Genomic DNA, 23505 nt, shown 5'->3' with positions numbered 1-23505 from the left:
AAGGATGTGTGTGCTACCTCTGTAATACTCAACAATGTTTAAATCCAGTCCTTGCACATAACAGCTGCTCAGTAAGTATTGGGTGAAAATTTTTTTTTTTTTTTTTTTTTTTGGCTACTCCGCGGCATAGGAGTTCTTGGCCCAAGGATCAGATCTGAGCTGTAATTGCAACCTACACTGCAGCTGTGGCAATGCTGGATCCTTATCCCTCTGCAACGGGAGAGGGATTGAACTCAAGTCCTTGCCACTGCAGAGACATCATCCATCCTGCTACACCATGGCAGGAAGTTCATAAATGTATTCTATGAATAATGAGGAAGCAAATGAAGGAGTAAACTTTAATACAAAGTCATATCCTAGAGTGTGATGAAGTTGATAGAGTCTGACATCTTACACTCCCTTTCTAAAACAAGGATAATAGTGATAGGGTTTTATTAAAGACCAGGGAGGAAATAGGCAAAGTACATGGCACATCTTTGGTGGTCAGTCAGTAGTAGTTATTATAGCCATGATAATTGTACTCGAACAAAGGAGTTATCTGGTATTACATTGGGTACTTTTGTTATTAATAGTAAACCAGAAGGATTTAAAAAGGGAGGAAAGATAAAGGTGAGTGACAAAAGTGGGTGCAAAGCAATGTGGGAAAAGGTTCAAAGAAACAAAAGGAGAAATAGGATAATGACAACAATCTACTCTAACCCTAAAGAGGATTTGTATCACTGGATACCTTTCCTGCTCCAATAATCAATGGTGCAAATGCACATGTCCTGCACAATCACATCTAGAATTACCAGCATTTTGACAGAACCATACAAGATGCAGATTCTGAAAATCCACCCTCTTTCTTCCTTGTGGGAACATTCCTTTTGTTATTTAGAACAATGTTAGGATCAGTAAGAAGTGGCATACAAATTCTAAAGATGAAATAGCAGATAATAGCACATTTGCTGAAGTTCACCTGAGTTGCAAGAAAACTAGAAGAGTGAGAGCAAATTTTAATATTTCTAAAAGGATAGAATTTATGTAGCTGGAAATGTCACCACTCATATAATAAATAATATGTCAAATTCAATATTTTTAAAATTAAAGTCATAGACAGGCATTATAAGAAGGAAAATTAATCAAAAATGGTAGACTTACATTAAAAAAAACTCTTCTGAAGCAATAAGGATTTACTGTATAGCACAGGAAATTATATTCAATGTCTTGTAATAACCTGTAATGGAAAATAATCTGAAAAAATGCATATAACTGAATCACTGTGCTATACACCTGAAACTAATATGATATTGTAAATCAACTACGTTTCAATTAAAACAAAAACTATTGTGATTGAACTGAGCTAAAATTTGGAGATTTTTTAATTTAATTTAATTTTATTTATTTAGTTTAGTTTTTTTTTTTTTTTAATGGCTGCACCATGGCATATGTAAGTTCCCAGGCTAGGGGTCAAATAGTAGCTACAGCTACCAGACTACACCACAGCTTTCACAAAGCAGAATCTTTAACCCACTGAGCGAGGCCAGGGATCAAACCCACATCTTAGATACTATGTCAGGTTCTTAACCCACTGAGCCACAAGGGGAACTCCTAGAGATTTTTAGATTAAAAAAAAAAAAAAAACTCTTCTTCATCTTCTTAGGTATAATGCCCTGATTATCCTATAAACATGTGAACACGAAGCCTATGTAACCGAAATAATGAAATAATTACTGTGAGTCCACATGAAGGCTAGGAGGCTGTAGTCCCACACAAGCTATAACTGTGATACAAGTGAATTCTGGTTTGTGATAATTCGTTTCCTTTATGTGAGAATTAACATATGTCTTTTCTATCAAAGAAAGTCTTTGTTACTCCATTTTGTTCCTGCTTCATCTGAGACACCCTCCTCCACCCCCCTCTTTCCCTATTCTCCCAGTAACAATTTCTTTCAAATTAGCCAACCAAGAAGAATGTTCGCCCTGACCTGACCAATGGGAAGGGGAAAGATATGCCACCTGCATTAGGGATAAATGGGGGAGGGGGTCTTCCCTCTTTCCCACACATTTTTTGAGTACTCGCATCCATCTGCAGAAGTAGAGAGCCTTGTCAAGATCTCCCTGTGTTCATGCGCCTTACTTTCTGACATTGATGCTCTGAGCCAGAGTCACTTTTCCCCAACATTTATTGACTATGAAATATGGATTATTTGAACAAGCTACAGGCCTTGAGCAGAACTCCTGTCTCCAGTGAAGCTCCCAAACGTTCTATAATTCAAAATTCATCCTTTCGCATTTTAAAAACTTTTTAGTTCAAGAGCCCCTCATTAAAAACGGATAAATCACTCTTGATGGGGAAATCCTCATGGCTATCACTGACACCCCAGTTAAAGCTACTTACAGTGGGCTGAAAACAAAGGCCTGGGAGGATGGGATAGGCACCTGGAGACAGGAAAAATGATGAGAAAAGAGGGAAGGCGAGCTGTAAGGAAAAGAAAAAGGAAGTAGGAGGATGGGGGGGGAGGCTTAAAGGAGTCTTAATCTCCTTACAATTTCGGTGTTCAAACTTTGGGGCCTACTCATATTTGCAACCATTTTCCTGCAAACAGCTAGGATTAGGATTTAAATGACCAATTGTAGTCTGGTTATAAAGATTCTAAATGTTAACCTGGGTCGACCAGGTAGAAAAGGCTAGCAGGACAAAACACACACACACACACACACACACACACACAAAACAACAACAGTGGAAACCAAGTGTTTCTCTGAAACTTCGTCACGCTTCCTCAGACAATACTGGATCCTTAGGAACTCTCTACTTCCAGAACCCATCATGCAGAACGGACATTGGGAAGTAAAGATGCTATGAGGCAGAACCAAACCTTCTGAGTTCCAAGAAATTCAAACTCAGTTTCTGGGGTTTTATTTAAGTTTGGGATTAGTATCTGTATCAGAAGAAATTGTCAAAATGTGTTCAAATATCATAATACTAACGTTAAGCATTTTAAAAACTGCCTACTGTGATACTGAAGAGCAAAAAACCAATAGGACACTGAAAGGTACTATGCAGTCAGGCCACAGGTATAATGGGAGCACCAGGGTTTTGGGAATCAGGACAACCAACCTTGTTAGATCTGGGCTCTTTTTCAAAACACACACACACACAAACACACACACACACATATCTTCTTGGCAGAAATATCAGGATAGAGATAACACATGAAAAGCACTCAAAATATAATTAATCATACCCGGTTCCCCCACATTTAGCACATACTAGCTGTGATTATTATTAACTAAATCCTAGGATTTGATTTTGACCAAAGTATGAGGTGTTATAAAAAAAAACTATACAACTTCATTACTTTCACATTTGGCCCTGTTTTGATTCTCAGACTTCTGAGTAAAAAATAAGAAAAAATGAAACCCAGGTCAAGATGTATAGGAATATCTAATAGCTACAACTGGTAAAATCTGCAAGTGCAGGAATCGTCTTCTAGAGTGTATCTGAACGTAAAAAAGACCCTTTTCCGAGTTCTGTTTCATGTCCTGTTTTTCCATTTTAGAATGCAAATAAAATTTATACTGTTTTACTGGATCACTGTATTACATTCTCATAAAAGTAGGTGAACTCACAGATTGCTACTGTCAAAAAATTTCTCATTGTAAGACAAAAATGTTGGTGAACCAAGCTGAGTTCTCCCACACTTTTTTCCTGATTGACCATTCATATATCTTTGGATGACATTTGAGAACATCCCAGGTGTTGCTGCCACATCTGAATTAATTATAACATTGAAACCCAAATAATCTATCTTCTTCATCTTCCTAGAATTAACTATATAGGATATATCTAAATCTTTTCTTGCTGAATCCTAAAATTATTAGACTTCCACAAGGAGGTAATACAGCAAAAAATGAGGTAATTGATGTAAAATGCCTGTCTGAGAAACTGATGTATTGTAAGTTTCAACAATTGGTATCTCCCGCTGCCTCTATTTTTAGACAAAATAACTGAAAAGTTATCAAGCTTGAGTTTCATTTTATCCTCATCCTGCCTCTATGTAGCTGTTTTAACTCCTAAGACATTTTCTGCTTTTTGTCCTCATTTCAAATGAGACCTGTAATCTTATTTATTTTCTGACTTAATAAGAAATAAATGGCTATTTTGAAGATTGAAAATGTTATGCACACTTCTGAAATGCTTATCATCATTATTGCAAATAACTTCTACTCTAAAAATTTCCTTTCACAGAGTGGCCCAGATTAGACTTCCATGCTTTGACTTTCCTTACCAATTTCTGTCCTATGGAATGGATAACATGCTTCTAAAGCTAAATCTATTAGGTTAAATGGGAAAATATCACGCATTTGTAGAAAATATTCAAGTAGAAAAACTAGAAACAATATCCTGGTGTCTTTATGAGAAAGCTGTTGTTTCCCAAAAGGATGTGTTACTGAAAAAAAGACTTCAAAATTAAAATAATCCACTCTTGTGCTCCCAAACAATATTTACATTAGAAATGGACTCCAAAAGCAAGAGCCTTGAACAAATGGGATTTATGTGGTAATAGCAGAAAGCAGCCTTAGTCTTTTCCCCTCCAATGCTTATCAGATTGTTTTCACTGGGTCAGTTCTTTTCTAGACACTAAGTGGAATCTGAGACCAGTCAGGCTACTTTCTGGTAACTTACAAATATATATTTATATAAAGCCCTCTGGCCATGTTTAGTCCCCAAAAAAGGCTCAGTACTGATTGAATATATCTAGTTCACTTTGAATTTCATTTACATTAAAGCTTCTTTCCTCCCACTACAACATAACCCAATCCCACCATTAGGGAAAAGGGTCCAGGTTGTTCCTGTTTTCTATCCCATCTGCTTCTGACCTCTTCCTGACCCCACACACCCATCTCCTCCTCCAGAGTAGAACAAGGCTGCTTCTGTCTCCTCCAGAGTTAAAATAGTGGGGGAGGAGTTAACCATGCAGGAAATGTCATCCCTGCCTCCTTCGGCCAGGACAGATATATAGACTGACTCTCTCTCCAGGCCACATTTGGGGTGTAGGGACCTCCCACCCTTCATTCACCATCTCTCACTTGCAGTGTCCTTGGCAGGGGAAATGCACCTCCTCTGACTGGTCAGGCACAATTTCTCCTTCAAATTTAGATGTAAGGCAGACATTTTTAGCCTCTTGCTACTGAGGTCTCATCACTACATATAATCCATCAGTTCAGACCTAAGTTAGCCCCAAAGTAGCTCTGGTTGACCCACCATTGCCTGGGATGCTGCTTCTTTCCAAAGGGAGCCCTCCCTTCTTTTCACCTCCTGGCAGGCAGATCCACCCACAGTCTTTTGCCTTCTAAGCTTCTTAAGCAGGAGTCCAACAACAGTCCCCTGTGTCCTTCAAACTGCCAGGGACAAATATAAAGTACTCTGAGCCAACTTCTTAAAGTGGCGTTGGCTGGGCTTGAGGTCGAAAGACCGCCCCAACATGCCCTGAAATTGAAAAAGGTGGCTGTCCTGCTGTATAGCACAGGGAACTATATCCAATCATTGGTGATAGAACATGATAGAAGACAATATGAGAAAAGGAACGTATATATATGTATAACTGGGTCACTTTGCTGTACAGCAGAAATTGACAGAACAGTGTAAATCAACCATAATAATTTTTTTTTAAATAAAAAGGTGGTAGGCACCTGCCAGGAGAGATGCTAAAACCTTCTATAACACTAGTCTGATTAAAACAGCATGTCCTGAGCAAAAAAAAAAAAGAAAATAGGTCACTGGTGCAAAACTGAGTCCATTGTTAGACCCAGGAAAAATGAAAATGTTACATATGATAAAACATTTTAATAATAGTTAATCAGGAAAAAATAGAGTTTAATAAATTATATTGATATTATAATTCAATTTCCATCTGGAAAGAAAACTAGCCCTACCTAATATCACGTAAAATTAAAAGAGCAATGGATTAAAGATTTTAATGTAAAATATATATTTATTTTATATATATATATATTTGAAAACACTTAGAAAAAGGTTAGTGCCAAGAAAAACTTCTTCAGAAACACCAAGAAAGAAAGAAAGAAAGAAAGAAAGAAAGAAAGAAACTATAATAGAAAAAATTTGTAGCATTGATTTCACCATAATACAAATTATACAAAGGCAAAAAATATATAAATAAAATAAAAAAGAGAGTAAGATAAAGAAGCAGAAAATGTTTAAAATATATATGAGGCAGGGATTTATATTTCCAATGTAAAAAAAAATAACAGACTCCTATAAATAGATAAGAGAAAAATAAATATGGGTATGAACAGGGGTTTATAAAAGAAGAATTTCAAATAAACAAAAAAATTATTAAAACATTTTTATAAAAGATGTAAAGTCTCACTAGCACCCAGGGAAATGCAATTCAAAACAACACAATAGTGTTGAATACTGCTGAATATTATATTGAAATTTTTTTATATAACAAATTAACAAAATTTTAAAATTTATAATAGTCAGTGGAATGGGATAGAGAAATGGTAGGGCTGTGAACTCCAGTACACATTGTTTTTATCATTTCACTTTTGGAAATCTATTCTATAGAAATAGACATACTCCTTTCTAAGAAAAAATACACCAAGAATGATTAAAATATATGTGCTGACCTAGAGGAACAGTCATGGTACACAGTTAAGTGAACATAGCAACAAGTCAAGTCAGTTACATAATGACGATCCCATTCCCATGAATAACAGTAGGGGAGAGCTTATGTAAATATATACAAACAATTATATATGTTCTATACATTTGTTTGCATGAGCATGGAAAGGAAAAAGAATATGCACCAAGTTGACTTTTTTTCATACTTTTGTGCAATCTGTTTTTTAAGAAAAAACCCTCGCTTTTGAATTTGAAAGAACACTCCAATGAAGTGTGTGTTGTAGCAAATACTGCTCTATGATTTCAGGGGAGGGAGAGAGGGATTGGAGAACACGGGGCTTGATCAAAACTTGAGGGATAGACTTGGAAGAACTGGATACACAGAGGGAGGCTTTTCAGGCCATGGAGAATGCAGAAGGGAAACATTATCTGGAACATTTAGACTCACTTCGAATACTCCAAACCACTAGCAACTACATATTGAAAAAAAAATCAAAATGTATCAAAATCAAAATAGATGTTTTTCTGTGACTAAGCAATAGATTACATGACCTTGCATTAAATAGAATTATTGTCACTATCAGGAAACTATAGACAAGGTAATTAGAAAACCTAAAAGAGTCATATTTCTGAGTATTAAATCTATTTCATTTTTTTCCCATGTAGAAGTGACTGAATTGCCACCCACCACAACCCAAAGAAATGAACTCCTTTTACCTTAGCGTTCACCATCATCTTCATTCATTGCTGCTTCTATACTGTAAGATAACCAGATTTTTTAAAAACTTACGTACTGAGGTTTGTATGAATCAATCTCTGCACACATGTGAGCTGGAACTTCTTGCTCTCTAGAGAATGAGAGTTGTAAATAAAGGGATCTTTGTTTACATAAGTTTTAATCCTTTGATAAAGTTTCTTTGGCTCTGAGGGTGGCAATAAAACAGGTTACAGAAAAGATTAGTCACTTGGAACCAGAGGCTCCTTCTTACTGTTTTTTTTTTGGTTTTGTTTTGCCTTCTTAACACTTAACCCTTCTGTGGCCAGGGCTCTGACTGTGACATTGTGTTGAGAGACCACAGAAAAACTCAGCAAGTATGGTGAATGAGTTCGAGTTACTTAACTTGCTGAGTCTCAATGTTCTCAGTTTTCTCTTTTGTGCTTTAACAAGTCTGTAAATCAAAGAATTACTTACTGATTTACTCCTTCAGTAAACTTATATGCTTATCAATAGAACACAATGAGTTCAATTTCCTGTGTGACTGGATAAAGTAAGAAAAGATGATACCAAAACAGGACTAAACTTGGAAATCTAGAGTTGCTGTAGACAGGAATATGCATTTCTACAGGGTGGTACCAACAAGTTTGAACACTGGGCTGATGTCAGAAAATCAATGTTTACCAATTAATCTATCAGCAACGTGCTAGCTGGATTGAATGAGTAAAATGAGACTGTGTCAGGCGCTGAGGTGGTCATATCCAGGTGGAATTGGAGTTGACAAGCAAAGCAGCGTTTGGATTGATATGTTAACAGGGGAAACAGCATTCATTGATATGAATGCTCTGGAATGCTTAAAAGTGCTGCCTTCAGTGCTGAGGAGTCCTGATCCTGGACAAGTCCATTAGCCTCAGTCTTTTAAACTCTGCTATGGGATAATTACAGCATCTATCACACAGAGTTGCTGAGATTATTGTTCTTTCATTCAACTGTATCAAACATCAAACATTCGTTAAGTGCTGATTCTATCCAAACAATATTGTAGGCATTAAAGATATAGTAACGAGCAAGGCAGTTTAGATTTCTACTTTGTTAGTTTGGATTAAAGGAAGGAAGAAAATAAACAAGTCAACATATAAGACAAAGAGGAAAACTTTTCCCTTAACTAGGCCTATTTAATAAATATATTGTAAAAGGTGTAAGGGGTGTGTGTGTGTGTGTGTGTGTGTGTGTGTGTGTGTGAATACTGAATGACCGGATCTGTTAGAACATTTTTTCTATCCAAATAATTATTTAGTAATCCTTGGATATTACTTGAACTGCTTCTCAGCCTCTGAAAGTGAGATTTCTGTCATTGTTTCCAACTGTTTAAGTCGTCTGAGGCAGGATGGAAACAAAAATGTCTGCCCTCCTGTGGGAAAAATCTGGGAACTTCCTCAAAAGAAGGAACGGGGGCAGGGGGCACAGGGTGGGGGGACAGGAAATCTCTGATCCTTCCTGTCCCCTCATCCAGAGTGGAAATGGAAATTCCAACATTTTTTTTCTCTTAAGAAGCCCCCCCTGTTTTCTATCGTCTGATAATAATGACAGCAACATTTATCCACTGGTCCTTATGTTGCTATGGGCCATTCTCAGAAATGTATTGACTCATTTAATCCTCTCAACAAATCCATCAGGACATAGGGCACACAGGCAGGCAGACTTTAATGTCCACAAATCAGACAGCTGGTAAACAGAAGAGGAGGGATTTAAACCTCAGCAGCTCAGCTTGGAACTCCTGCTGTGGTTCAGTGGATTAAGGACCTGATGTTGTCTCTATAAGGATACAGGTTTGATCACTGGCCTCACTCAGTGGGTTAAGGATCCAGTGTTACTGCAAGCTGTGGCCGAGGTCACAGATATGGCTCAGATTCAGCATTGCTGTGGCTGTGGTGTAGGCTGGCAGCTGCAGTTCTGGTTCGATCCCTAGACCAGGAATTTCCATATTCTTGGGGTACTGCCAAAAAAAGAAAAAGTAGAGCTTGCTGTCCTTCAAATCCTCACTTCAAATCTGCAGCCGTGGAGATTATGTTATTTGACAATAATTTCAGTGTAAAGACTTCTGTGGTGTGGATCAGTAAGTTCTATTTCTTTTTCTTTTTCTTTTTTTTTTTTTTTTTTTTTTTGGTCTTTTTGCTTTTTCAAGGGCCGCTTCTGCGGCATATGGAGATTCCCAGGCTAGGGGTCGAATCAGAGCTGTAGCCCCCTGCCTACGCCAGAGCCACAGCAACGCGGGATCCGAGCCGCATCTGCAACCTACACCACAGCTCACGGCAACGCCGGACCGTTAACCCACTGAGCAAGGGCAGGGACTGAACCCGCAACCTCATGGTTCCTAGTCAGATTCGTTAACCATTGCGCCATGACGGGAACTCCAGTAAGTTCTATTTCTTCTCACATTAGAAGATGGGGCAACTGTTGGGAGATAACTCATTAAACCCGAAGGTCTGTCCTAAATGCCATCTTACCATGCTGGCAAGTGTGTTGTATGGATATCCCTCTACTATATAAAGACACTAATCATTGGATGCATAGTATAGAACAGGGGGTCTACAAACTGTACTTCCAGGCCAAATCTGCTTGTGTAATAAACAGATTTTGTTTTATTGGAACACAGCCATAGTCGATCACGTAAATCTTATCTATGGCTGCTTTCCCAACTACAGTGGCAGGCTTGAATAGTTGGGACTGAGACCTTATAGCCTGCAGAGCTTAAAATATATACTATTTGGCCCTTTGCAGAAGACAGTTTGCTGGCCCCAGGCATAAGACAATTCTTGGTAGCAGAGGTGCCAGTTGGTGGTAGTGTCAGCAGAAGCTCTAGCAAACACTGGAACCTGCCACTAGCGATATGAAGTAGTGGGATGAATTCATGTATGGCTGGTGATCCACGACCATCTTTGACTTTGAAAAGAACCTTTGAGATCTCAGTTATATCTCTGAGAGCTTCCCTCAGGGTCTGCACCCAGGTTTTATGTCTTTCTGAACACCAGACACATTGTGTGTATTCTCTTTCACACCGTTTCACAAGTTCTTTCCTGGAGTTCCTGTCGTGGCGCAGTGGTTAACGAATCCGACTAGGAACCATGAGGTTGCGGGTTTGGTCCCTGGCCTTGCTCAGTGGGTTAACGATCCGGCGTTGCCGTGAGCTGTGGTGTAGGTTGCAGACGCAGCTCGGATCCCGCGTTGCTGTGGCTCTGGCGTAGGCCAGTGGCTACAGCTCCGATTAGACCCCTAGCCTGGGAATCTCCATATGCCGCGGGAGCGGCCCAAAGAAATAGCAAAAAAAAAACACCACAAGTTCTTTCCTCCTGTGAGCACTGATTAGTCAGGCATGGTCCCTCTTTTTTTCTGTGCTCTGTTTTTAAAATGTGGAAAAAGATCCTTTTAAGAAATCCTGCATTTGGGGAAAAAAAATTATTTTATGGACCTCAGAAACACAGAATTAATCACACTCCTTGCTTCACAACCTCTACCCAGGTCCCCGTCATGGTCTATGTGTGGTTTGCTCTTATTTGTAAAACCCAACACCTTGATAATAAACTCCATCTAACCATGAGGTTTGCCCCCAACAACCCACCTCTGTCTCATCTAGTCCAAGGTAACCATCCACTTGAATCTTGAGAGTTCATTGAGAATCTTTTGTTTATTGTTCCCTTGCTTTCATTTTTATACAGTTTTGCATTTATGTATAATTCTAAAGAGTGTGTGTGTGTGCATATGCATGCATGGTGTATGCGCTGAATTGTTTTAAACGCTATAAAGAGAGCTTCAGGGAGTTCCCATTGTGGCTCAGTGGGTTAAGAACCCAACTAGTATTCATGAGGATGTGGACTCAATCCCCAGTCTCACTCAGTGCATTAAAGATCTGGCATCACACCAAACTGTGGTGTAGGTTATAGATTCAGCTCGGATCCTGTGTTGCTGTGTCTTGGGCATAGGCCAGCAGCTGCAGCTTTGATTCAACCCCTAGCCTGAGAACTTCCATATGCCACAAGTGCAGCCCTAAAAAGAGGAAAAAAGAAAAGCTTCAGGCTGCATGTAATTTGAAGGAACTCAATATTTTCCCTATTGCTATGGTTCATCCATTTTGTTGCATACTTTATCATCAAAGTTAATTTGTTTTTATGGCTGCATAAAACTCCATTGGGTGAATGTACCACAGTTAAGTCATCTACTTTCCCTTTGATAAGCATATGGATTTATGAGACAATAAAAAATATATATTGATTCTGCCCCCGGTTCATGGCACAGAGCTCCCGAAATGATAAGAGCACTAGGAGCATCTTTATTCTATTGAGGCGACTCTGGGAGGGCTCCTGCATGGGCACTGGTCAGCTGAAATACCAACACATGAGGAGAAGCTCAGAATTTTTACCCCTACCCTTCACCTTCCAGAGTAGAGAGATGGGCTAGAAGTGGACTTATTAACTGATCGTGCCTACCCGGGGACACCTTCATAAAAGCCCAGTAGCAGGGGTCCCAAGAACTTCCAAGTTGGGGAACACACCACACCAGGAGGATGACACACCCCAATCCCAAGAGATCAGAAGCTTCCTATACTTGAGACTCTCCCAGATCTCACCCTATGTATCTCTTGCTCTGGTTGTTAGCATCTGTGTCTTTTATCATATCCTTTAATAAAGTGGTAAAAATAAATTCTTGAGTTCAATAAGCCACTCTAGAAAATTAATCAAACCTGAGAAGGGGTCACAGGATCCTCCAATTTGTAGCCAAATGTACAGAAGTTGTGGGTAACAGTAAGCTGGGGACCTAGCAGTTGTGATTGGCATCTGAAGAAGGGAGCAGGTATTGCTACTCAACGTCTCAATGCCAATGAGACAACAGGTGTCTGGACAGTGGGGTATGTTAATCCAGCAGAAGACAAAAGCATGATTTTCTCTAATGACCCAGTCATCATCCCTAACAGTTCAGGAAAAAAGAGCAATAGGGCTAATAATTTGGGGCATTACTATGTGACAGGGATCCTTAATATCTCTAGCGAGGGGCATGATCTATAAAAAGGCGGTAGCAAAAAAACATTATCACTACTCTTACAACTATGGCCAAAGAATCTGGACAGGACTTTATTAAGGAAATCACTGGATAGACTTGCCCATATGGTACTTAACAACTGAGTGGCACTGGACTTCCTCCTTGCTGAAGAAGGGAGAGTCCTCAATTAATACCTTGTTGCTTCCACATCAACAATATCAGTCAGGTTGAGAAAAGTGCGGACAGAATTCTTACGGTTGCTACATGGTTAGAACAATATGGAAAGCTCCACTTAATCTGTCCACCCCTTCCCTGATCCTCTCTCTCCTTCAATCTTACCTCTTTACCCCTCGAGTACTTTGCTCAAGCCAGATTGGCCTCCTGGAAATGTTCTGTTCATGCCAGACATTGAGAGTTCATTTTAGGGTCTTCACACTTATTGCCCACCACCTTGTCCCTGCCCCATTGTCTATGATGCTCTTCTTCCAGGCATCCACCTGGTCCTCTCACCTCCTTCACGTCTTAGTGCAAATATCTTCTTTCCTCTCCTTCCTTCCTTTCTTTTCTTTTCTTTTCTCTTCTTTTCTTTTTTTCTTTCTTTCTTTCTTTCTTTCTTTCTTTCTTTCTTTCTTTCTCTTTTTCTCTCTTTCTTTCTCTCTTTCTCTCTCTCTCTCTTTCTCTCTGTATTTTTCTTTTTCTTCTTTCTGTATTTTTAGGGCCAAATCTGTGGCATATGGAAGTTCCTGGGATAGGGGTCTACTTGGAGCTGCAGCTGTCAGTCTATGCTACAGCCACAGCAAAGTGGGATATAAGCCGCAACTGAGATCTACACAGCAGCTTACAGCAATGCCAGATCCTTAACCCACTGATTGAGGCCAGGGCTCAAACCTGCATCCTCATGGATACTAGTCAGCTTCTTAACCCACTGGGCCACAATGGGAATTTCAAATATCTTTTCATTGAGACCTACCTATTGACCTTCATTAAAATTCTAAACAGCGCACCTCCACACAGATTATCATCTCACTTTGCTTGATCTAATTATTCCCAATATAATTAGCACTTTAAAATATACAGACCTATTTATTCTCTTTTTAAAATTTATTTTATTATCTGTCTTTTCATGGTGGGACAGAAGTTTTTGTCTTTTATTCACTGATATATCCTGAGTGCCTGGAACAATGTCTGACATGTAGCAGGTGCCCAGTAAATAGCTGATGAATGAATAAATGTAGAAGTTGAAAGACTTTCAAAAGACACTAGAATGGTCATACTGATTAGCATTTGTGTACCATAATCCATTTCTCTTAATTCATTTTATTATGTTTTTATTACAAAAATAGACCATACTTATTGAGCATATTTGGGTAATTTTGGTTAATACAAACTTATGGAACTGAAAACATAGACTCAGATTTAGAAATTTACCACATTAAATCATTAAATCAAATTCACAATCATTGGGAAGTAAACAAAGCCACTGCCTTGGAAACAGTTATATTTATATAACTCTTTGATATCCCAATCAGTTCTAGACGTACATAGAGATACGCAGATATAGATCTAGATGTAAGTTAGTCTGTTCAGTGCCTGCTTCCTGCTCCCTACTAATCAGTCTCAGTGTAGAAAGGGTAACAAACAGAAATCCATGTCTGATAAAATATGCCATGTCCTCTCTCAAAGTAAAGTTACAAAAAGGTTAATTTAGACCGGATTTGCAGGAGTGATTAACATGAATTGACATCAGTGTGGTCAGGAATGGTGTATGGAAATCAAACTGTCAGCAAGGTTCCCCAGTTATAAATTACATCATGCCTACAGCAAAATTTTGGAGATAAATCATAGTGAGGAATGTCACAGTAAATCGGTGAACTCTTTTGAACTAAAAGCAATTCATTTGGCTTGGCAAATGATACAGAATTTTGCCTTCACGATTTCCCTTGTGGCAGCAGGTTAAGGATCCAACATTGTCACTGCAGCAGCTAAGGTTGTTGCTGTGGTTTGGCTTTGAAACCTGGCCCGGGAACTTCCATATGCCATGGGCACAGCCCCCCACCTTCAAAGAGAGAGAGAGAGGAAGAGAATATTGCCTTCAGTTTTGTACACAATAGTACTTTGAAGGGAAAAATCAAATATGACTAATAAGAATAAATATGATTTAACAACAGGATATAACAGAAGTGAATCAAATGTTTCTGTCCCTAGGTAATTAAATATAAGGTTAGGATTATGTTCAACAATAAGTGCAGAAAACCAACAGTGGCTTAAACCTAGAGAGATTTATTTGTCTCAGGCAACAAGAGGCCTAAAGATAGGCAATCCAGAGTTTAAAAAGTGGCTCAGTTAACCCTTTAGAGAAGGTTCTTTCCATCTCTTCCTACCACATCATTAGCAAATATATCTTCACCTTCATACTTCTGATCTCATGGTTGCAAGATGGCTGCTCTACCCTGACTCTCACATCCGCCTTCCAGATAGGAACAAGGACGAAGAGGAAAGAAGAAACTAGTCATACCTGTTTCAGAGAACAGAGGCTTTCCCAACATCCTTGGCTGACTTCCACTTACTCTTTGTTCAGAACTGTGCTCCCTACTAATCAGCTACAAGAGAGTCTGGTAGCACATTGTCAATTCAAACAAATTGAGGTTCTGTTCCTAAGAAAGAATGTATATTCCAAAGGCAACTAGGAACAGATGTGCTGATAAAGGCAGTTTAGAAAGGGGAGAGAACTTCATAGTGTATAGAGTTCTCAGAAACAGTGCATTTAGGGGTAGGCAAAAGAACGTGGATCATCATAGGAAAGAGAGAAAAAGGACTTAGAGGAGTAAAAGGAAAATAGGAATATTGTTAAAAGAGTTATTGGAGTTTTGCAAATTTATTACATTTGTAAAATGTTTTGACACATTTCTAAACTACCTTGGAATGTGAGGAAGGTAGTTACATTATGATTCCATAAGTCATGGCCATCTGACAATGGACATTAACATTCCTTTTCAATGGGAGCATTGACAAATACAGAAAAAGGTAGTATAGGTTCCTAGGGCAAAAGAAAGGAGGGAATAAATGGGTGTCCAATTTATCTCTGTAAACACCAGATGCTGTACCTATTCCAACTGATAAAACTTTAGATTACTTCAAAGGTGGCAAAAATGAATTATGTGCAGCCAGTTGATGTGTCTCTTTAAACAAATGCTTCATCTTCTTGAGGAAAAACGTTTTTCCTCTATGAGTACATTTCACAGCCACAATAAGAACAATTTTTGGTGTTATAAAATATTTTTAATACAATTGTTCTTAAAATATCCTTTATAACCAAACCAAAACCTCGTTGGTTTATATCTCCAAAGTCTCATGATGAGAATTCCTTTCCATTGTCAGCCTGATGTATGGAGGCAAGCATGTCCAGCGTGATCATTGTTGTTACCACATATGAATTCTATTAAAGATCATCCTGACAGCTAAAATCCTAGTCTCATATAAACCTGAAAATAAGTCCAAGACTAAAAAGGAGAAATTTATTTAAACTTCACATAAATCCATCTTGGGATAATATTATGAATGGAGGGAGTTCCCATTGTGGTGCACCAGAAAAGAATCCAACAAGTATCCATGAGGATGCGTGTTCAATCCCTGGCCTCATTCAGTAGGTCCAGGATCTGGCAGTGCTGTGAGCTGTGTGTGATGTAGGTTGCAGACACGGCTGAGATCCCATGTTGCTGTGGCTGTGACTTAGGACAGCAGCTGTAGCTCCATTTTGACCCCTAGCCTGGGAATTTCCACATGCCATAAGTACAGCCCTAAAAAGCAAAAGAAAACAAAACAAAATTATAAATGGATAATGTGGTATTTGCAGTATCATTTAAACAACAGAAGATTTTTTTTTTTCCTTTTCAAAACAGATAAAATTTATTGAAAGGAGTTCCCATCATGGCACAGTGGAAATGAATTCCACTAGGAACCATGAGGTTTCAAGTTTGATCCCTGGCCTTGTTCAGTGGGTTAAGGACCCGGCGTTGCCTTGAGCTGTGGTGTAGGACACATGTGCGGCTGGGATCTGGCATTCTTGTGGCTCTGGCATAGCCCGGCAGCTGTAGCTCCAATTGGACCCCCAGCCTGGGAACCTCCATATGCCACGGGTGCGGCCCTAAAAGGAAAAAAGACCAAAGAAAAAATTTTATTAAGAGATATATCCTAATTTCCAATTTCAGTATAATATCAGCTGAAGTAAATTAGTCACATCCATTTGCTAGCATAATTTAACATTTTTTTTTCTCATTTGGAGGAAAAAATATGCTTTACCTTCTTTATAACTTCATTTATTTATGGGAAATACAGGTGGTTTCAGTAAACAAAAAGTATAAATATAAAGTGTTTTATTCCCTTAGTTTAACAATTGGCTGTAGAAAGTATTTTATTGTATTCTCATGTTTAAGATTTTTTTTTTCTTACAGTTGATTTACAATGTTCTGTCAATTTCTGCTGTACGGCAAAGTGACCCATTGATTTTTGAGAAAGCAATCAGTATTTCTCTTATCTTCATTGTAGCTAATGTTAAAATGTTGCCTTACATATTAAAATGAAAAATAATTAAACATCAAGATAATTAAATAATAATTCTTTCAAGTGCTGTCACAGAAATTTAATATGTGGAAAACATAGAAATAAACAATTAAATGCTATGAAATGTAAATAGAAATGTTTTATTCAAAAATAGCATGAAAGCTCTAAGGTCCAAACCTAATATTCTTTCTTTATATAGTATACAGAAAAGGATAAGCAAATTGTGTTATAACAACATTTTTCACACTATGAAGGACATCTTTTAGAAGTGGCTTTTTGTTTTTGTTTTTCTTTTTATGGCCGCACATGTGCATACAGAAGTTCCCAGGCCAGGGGTCGAATCAGAGCTGAACTGGGGCCTACACCACAGCTACCACAACACCAGATCCGAGCCGCATCTGTGACCTACACCACAACTTGTGGCAATACTGGATCCTTAACCCACTGTGCAAGGCCAGGGATTGAAGCCACATCCTCACAGAGACAACGCTGGGTCCTTAACCTGCTGAGACACAATGGGTACTCCATCTTTTAGAAATTTTAATCATGACTCAAAAAGTTTAAAAGACTAAAAAAAATTCCTAACTTTCTATAGTAGAAAAAAATGTGAATAACAAACTTACATTTGACTTAGATATTTCCTTGTGCTTATAAATTTAATGGGAATATTTCTAGTGATGTAGAATGAAATTGAAATTGAACTATGAAACTCCATTGCACAGCTTGAGAAGAACTTGGAAATTTAAAAAATCTATCATATAGAGCCTGCCCTGGCCTCCCCAGAAAGTCCAGAAAACCTCATTATGGGAGTAATAAACCCTTTCATTTAGTCATGGTGTGTGTGTGTGTGTGTGTGTGTGTGTGTGTGTGTGTATGTGTGTGTGTGATCACCAAATCTTGACAAATTTGGGGTGGAGGTTCCATCCTGATACTGTAGGATGACCATCACAACCTAACTACCCAGAACAACTTGATCTAAAAATACTACAGCTAACTACTTAAGAAAGAATAGTAATAATTCATAAGGCAAATTCATCCCTCACAGTATGGGGGGCCTAACCATACTATGAGGGCTCAGTCTTTATAAGAGCAAGTCTACACTGCTAATTCTGACTCCTCAAAAAACAGTTATTGAGTACACGATACCCAGGTCATTATGCTAAGTGCTGAGATTAGGAGCACAGGCAAGAAAATCAAAAGTGTGTAAAATATACTCCCTTTCCTCAAAGAGTAAGTCCAATAGGCACACACCCAACTCTAACACAATAAACATTGTCAAATGCAATAAAGTACTATAGGCATGATTATTTCTGCCTTTGTATGGTGGGGAAGGTAGCATTTGAGGTTGCCCTTCATAGATTCACAGATTTCTATCAGTGGGACAAGGAAGCCTGGGATGGAGGAGACAAGAAAATCTTGATGTGTTCAGGGAACTTGGAATGGGCCCGAAGATAGGTGGTGGGGAGAGAGAGAGCAGCCACATTTCCTTTTAGTAAGATAACTCTTATGGCAGCAGAGAGGACCAATTAGAAGCAGAAATGGAGGAAGAAAGACCCCTGAGGAGCCTCTTTTAAAAGTGGGAGAAGAAGGCCTAAGACAGGGTGGTTACAATCAAGTTGGCTGGACTTGATAAACTGAATGTGCAGGCTCAAGAAGGATAATGTAAGAAATACCTCCAATTTATGTCTCTAAAGACATGATTCTCATATTTATAAAAACAAAGTTAGCATCTCATGGAGTTAAATGCAATTTTTTTTTTTTTTTGGTTAATTCAACTCCCAAAGCTAAAGGACAATATAGCAGGTACCAAGTATCCCAATGCCTTTAAGGTACATGACCATGTTAAAGTTTATAAAGTAGGAGCATGCTAAAAAGATGATAAAATTGGGATTGCTAGCATTAGCCTGTCATATTCCTTGAGGCTATGTAAGAGAATGTAAAAAATTCTTTGATGACTTGCAGAAGGCTGCAATAAGATTTCTTTTGAAGTGAGTTGTAGGGATCCTGTGGGAAACAACAACCCCCACCCCACCTCCAGCCCACTGCACACACAGAAGCGGAAGTGAGGATGCTTCACCTCACCCTCCATTCCCTGTCCCAGGCATAAGAGAGAAAATCTTCAAGAGATCTGTTTCGAGGGCTTTACAGGTATCCCCCACAATCTGAAGGACATTGGATCTGGCATTTCATTATCTAAAAGAGAGGAGGTGTGGCTACCTAGATGGTCTGAGAGCAGAGAGAGGAGAGATTCTGTCATGGATTAGTGTGTACTTTCAGGGTTTGCTGGGAAAAAAAGAGTGAGTGCATTTCCCAAGAGCCCACTGTAAACCCTATGTCATCTCAAGAAGGAGTGAATCTGGAAAAGGGATGACACTGAAAATGCAGGTGAAAGATCCCCAGTGATGTGGGAATTTTGACAGGCCCATAAAGCACCCAGAAAGAGATAGAATCAGCATTCATAATCATCAGTCTCACCAGCAAGGTGCCAGTGCTAGATTATAACCAGTGGTGTGCTGGTCACTGTTTAACAACTGGCTCTCGGAAAAACACACACACACACACACACGTACATACACATACACATATATCTAAGAAAGTTTATATATATATGTGAAGTAAATTTTACTGATATAAAGATGAATAGCACATATTTTAAATTTTAAAAATATAATAAATATGCAATACTTTCAACTGTAAATTCCATATAGCCAACTGATCCTCTCAGAATACTTTCATCAATTTTTGCAGAATTCTTGCTCCCAAGTCAATTTATAATACCAATTGATTAATGAGTGTAATTTATTTATTTATTTATTTATTTATTTATTGTCTTTTTGCCATTTCTTGGGCCGCTCTCATGGCATATGGAGGTTCCCAGGCTAGGGGTCGATTCGGAGCTATAGCTGCCAGCCTACGCCAAAGCCACAGCAACGCAGGATCCAAGCCACATCTGCGACCTACACCACAGCTCACAGCAATGCCGGATCGTTAATCCACTGAGCAAGGGCAGGGATCGAACCCGCAACCTCATGGTTCCTACTCGGATTCATTAACCACTGCGCCATGAATGAGAACTCCCTAATGAGTGTAATTTAAATGTCGGTCGATATTTCCATTTAAGTTAACTGGTAAGATGAAAATGAACAACAAAGATGTAGGTCAAACTCCACTTGTTTAACTATGACATCAATGATGTCTTTGCTGAATTGAATAGTAGGTTTTGAACTACCAAAATAATATTTTTCCTTGATTTTCTGTGCTACTCACAATATACCACAGTCTATCCCAATAGACACAACTCAATTTTCATTTAATTGCATTATTAATACTTTTTCCCCCTCACTTTTTTTTTTTTTTTTTTTTGGCTTATTAGGGCCACACTCTGGGTATATGGAGGTTCCCAGGCTAGAGGTCCAATCTGAGCTACAGCCGCCAGCTTACACCACAGCTCACAGCAACGCCGGATCCTTAGCCCACTGAGCGAGGCCAGGGATCGATCCCACAACCTCATCATTCCTAGTCGGATTCATTTCTGCTGTGCCAGGGAAGGGAACTCCGACTTTCTTAAGTCTAGACAATCAAACAATGCATTAAAAAAATCCCTGATTTGGATATATTGCCATTTTCCATGGTGTAAATAACTCCCATTAGGGCCAGTTTGAAGCAATTGATGTGACATCATCGAATGAGGCACTGGGAAGAAATGGGCAGTAGTACAGCCTTACACGATATTTTCACCATGTGGATAAAAGAGATGTGAATAACCTCAAAAATATGTAATAGTAAAATAATTAGGAAATGATGAGCTTTGAGCATTTATTACCTTTGTTTTAATAGAGTTTATTTAATTATACACTTATATAATTTAGCATTTAACAGTGGGTGAGTTAGCAGTCAGCTCATTCAATTCCTGTAATGTAAGAGTCAGCTCTCATAGGACAGTGGCTCTAGCACACCACTGATGCATAGCTAAACCAGTAAAGTAAGATCTTTCCTTCCCTCATTCCTTGCCCACCCTCCAATTTTAAAGCAGCTTAAAACATCAGCTACCAGGTGGGAGAAGAGCTGGGACGAGAAAGTCAAGGAAACCAACCTTGACTGCCTGCGGTTAGGTAAAGTTGTAATTGGATGAGAATCTGGAGTTTTAATAACAAGCAGCACTGGACTTTGTTTTTAATCACCCAAGAATGATCAGAAGCTTTGAGGCCAAGCAAAGATTTAATTTAAAGAATGAGAAAAATATGTTCACAGGGCAAGTGCTGAGAAAGAAGACTTCTCTTTTGCTTGTTCCCTACTTCAGCTTGTTCACTAAAACAAAAACAAAGAAGAGATTTGGGAGGAAGATAAATTTGGTTTAGATTCACGGTGAATTTGAGGAGACTTGGGTAACCTTGGAAGATATCCAGGAAGCTTCAGAAATTTCATGTTCGAAGAGTCAGAGTAATGATATGAAAGACATCTGAGAGTGAAAAGCATTTTACACTCATTTCAGTTAAGAATGTCAATAAAGTTCCTGTTGTGGCTCAGCAATTAATGAACCTGACTAGCATCCAGGAGGACTCAGGTTCAATCCCTGGCCTCCCTGAGCTCAGTGGGTTAAGGATCTGGCGCTGCCATGAGCTGTGGTGTAGATTGCAGAAATGGCTTGGATCCCATGTTGCCATGGCTGTGGTGTAGGCTGGCGGCTACAGCTCTGATTGGACCCCTAGACCGGGAACCTCCATATGCCTCGGGTGTGGCCCTAAAAAAAAAAATTAAAAAAAAATAAAAGGAATGTCCATAAAATATTTTACTCCAAGATATACAGACTGTTCAACCTCCCAGGAGCAGACACTTTAGCCATTGACCCCACCCAGCTAGAAAGCTTAAATACTTTATCTCATCTATACCTCAAAACAACTCCACAAAGTAGATCTTACAGCCACTTTGCAAACAAGGAAACTAAGGCTTAGGTGGGGAAGTAACTCACTAAAGATCACATAATTAAGGAAATGCTAGCACCATACTTGACTAAATCATTAACTACTGCATAAAATTTCATTGTTCTTTCCCAATTTTCAGTCAGCTCCATAAATTAATCTAAATTCTCTTATTTTAGATATTTCTGTAATCAGCTTAGTAAAGAATTGGAAGCTAGGTTTTCATTTAATAGTTTAAAAGTCAGAGATGACATTTAAAAAAAAAAAAAAGTTAAGGAAGTAGAAGTAGCAAGACAAAGAGGGTTTAATTCCCTTCAATTTTTCCAGATTATTCCTAAACTCCTCAACTATTTTTTTTTCCCTCTTTCTTTTTGCCATCTCCTATATTTCCTGTACTCACTTCTGCCATGAAACTTTTGGTAGTTGAGATATTTCCTGTTGGGTGGCCAGATAGCTCCTCTGAACCCATCCAAAGGCTACTGAGCCTTGGAGATTCAGTATAAATCCTGCCTTCTCTGAAGCTGACCTTGTCTACTCCAGACTCCAAAGGCATACACCATAATATTTAGCAAAAAACTGGTCTGAAGATACAGAGAGGGAAAAGTAATAATCCCTGAGATTAAGGAGTTTGTGGTTGGAGGGGGGAGAGGAATCAGACCCACATCAGATTAAAAAAAAGTGTTTTAACTCTGAATTCAGGGGATGACAAGGGACTATTGGAACACAGAGAGGATACCTGCCTCAGTCTTAAAGAAATTAGATAAAGCTTCTTAAGGGAGGTCATGGATGGTTGAACCAAAGGTCAGCGGGGAATTAGCTAGGGAAAACCCATTGGGAAAGAGTATTAAAGAAAGAGTTATGTGCAAATGCTCAGAAAAGAAAGAACATACCTATCCTGGAAGCTGCAAGCGTGGTTCTAGCTAAAGCACAGTGAGTTGAATGAGATCCAGTGAAAACAGAGGTAAGAGAAGTAAACAAGACTCGATCTATACAGGTTTAAAGTACATTCTCCTCCTCCTCGAAATGCATTATTTGGTTGCCTAAGCTAGTAACAGGAATTAGAGTTGCTTATTTAACTGCCTACTATTTAACTTATTAAATCAAAGCACAATCATTATTAGGGATATCAGTAAATATCTGTAATTAGATGTGTTAGATCCTGTTATACAGCCTGGTTATTTCCAGAATTTAAGAATTAAAGGGGGACTGATAATTCCCAGTTTTGGAATGAGCCATTTAGAGAAATAGCACCTTCTTAATATTATAATACAACCCCCAGGGGAAGGATTATATTAGACAGCGAAGGTAATAGAAAATAGTAAAATAATGTAAAATAGTAAATACTGCAATAATTTGAATATCGTAAAAATAATTTTTACAAATTAGATTGGGAATATTTAATTCAGTCTTCACAGATGTTATTTACTGGAAACTGGGGAGGAAATGGTGGTTTATTTTTACAAAGTGGCGAGCAACTCTATATACTGCAGAAATTTATCGTTGAGATCAAAATTGTCAACGGGAACAACTTCTTAGAGAACAATCCATAGTATTGCTTTGCCTTGATTCATGTGTCTATGAATAATTTGCTTCCAAAAGGTAAAATCTTAGATTGCTTGGTTAAGGATAGGGAAGGATGATGTT

At 38.6% G+C, this 23505-nt stretch overlaps 1 protein-coding gene across 33 annotated transcripts in view; it reads right to left on the bottom strand.

The window, feature by feature from the left end:
* Positions 1-23505, bottom strand: part of SLCO1A2 (solute carrier organic anion transporter family member 1A2) — a 109378-nt gene that overhangs the window by 85036 nt on the left and 837 nt on the right. For 6 of the 33 annotated variants that reach the window (XM_085024763.1, XM_085024774.1, XM_021091157.2 and 3 more), the window contains exon 1: positions 7428-7582. The exons of 9 other annotated variants lie outside the window; for them this stretch is intronic. The gene's annotated coding sequence lies outside the window, so the exon portion shown is untranslated. Of the gene's footprint in view, positions 1-1140; positions 1217-5250; positions 5388-7350; positions 7583-22751; positions 22817-23505 lie in introns of those variants that run through there. 18 more of the 33 variants (XM_085024764.1, XM_085024766.1, XM_085024771.1 and 15 more) reach the window with 10 other exon arrangements.

The sequence above is a fragment of the Sus scrofa genome, chromosome 5 (assembly GCF_054392235.1).
Source record: "Sus scrofa isolate SSC_HxYL_T2T_F1_AM1 chromosome 5, Sscrofa_HxYL_maternal_Yorkshire_Landrace_v2.0, whole genome shotgun sequence".
Taxonomy (NCBI): domain Eukaryota; kingdom Metazoa; phylum Chordata; class Mammalia; order Artiodactyla; family Suidae; genus Sus; species Sus scrofa.
Note: the sequence above shows the minus strand (reverse complement) of the source record. Positions and strands in the feature narration are given on the sequence as shown.